This window comes from Chrysochloris asiatica, unplaced genomic scaffold (genome assembly GCF_000296735.1).
Source record: "Chrysochloris asiatica unplaced genomic scaffold, ChrAsi1.0 scaffold00494, whole genome shotgun sequence".
NCBI classification, from domain to species: Eukaryota; Metazoa; Chordata; class Mammalia; order Afrosoricida; family Chrysochloridae; genus Chrysochloris; species Chrysochloris asiatica.
In genome coordinates, this window is record NW_006409012.1 from 87,811 (window position 1) to 88,706 (window position 896).

The following is an 896-nucleotide window of genomic DNA, read 5'->3' on the forward strand; positions in this document are numbered from 1 at the left end:
TCAAAAAGCAAGCCTCCATAAATTTATAAACATCAAAATACTACAAAGCATCTTTTCAGACCACAATGCTAAAATACTAGAAATCAATGATGAGAATACCAAGGAAATAAAGTCAAATACATGGAAACTGAATAATACCCTGCTGAAAAGTGACTGGGTAATAGAAGAAATTAAATGTGAACTCATGAAGTTCCTAGAAACAAATGAAAATGAAAACACAACCTACCAAAAGCTTTGGGATGTGGTGAAAGCAGTGCTGAGAGGACAATTTAAATAAATGCACACATCCAAAAAGGAAAAAGAACCAAAATTAACACATTAACACAGCATCTCTAACAATTAGAAACAGACCAACAGAGGGAACTTACAGCCACCCAAAGAAAAGAAATAATAAAGATTAGAGCAGAAATAAATAAGATAGAATACAGCAAAACTATAGAAAGAATCAACAGGACAAGAAGCTGGTTCTTTGAAAGGATTAATAAAATTGACAAGCCACTGGCAAATCTAACAAAAGAAAAGAGGGAGAAGACAAAAATAACATGCATTAGAAACCGCATGGGCAATGTCACCATGGAAACAAAGGAAATAAAAAGAATAATAAGAAAATACTATGAAGAGTTGTACTCCAACAAATTTGAAAACGTAGAAGAGATGGGTACATTTTTAGAAAAAGACAACCTACCTAATCTTACACATAGTGATGTAGAAGAATTGAACAGACCCATAATAATCGAAGAAATTGATCAGGTCATCAAAAAACTCCCAACAAAAAGAAGTGCAAGTCCAGATGGCTTTACTGGTGAGTTCTACCAAACATTCAGGGAAGAGCTGTCACCAACTCTACTCAAATTATTCCAGAATATAGAGGAGGATGGATAACTTCCTAATACATT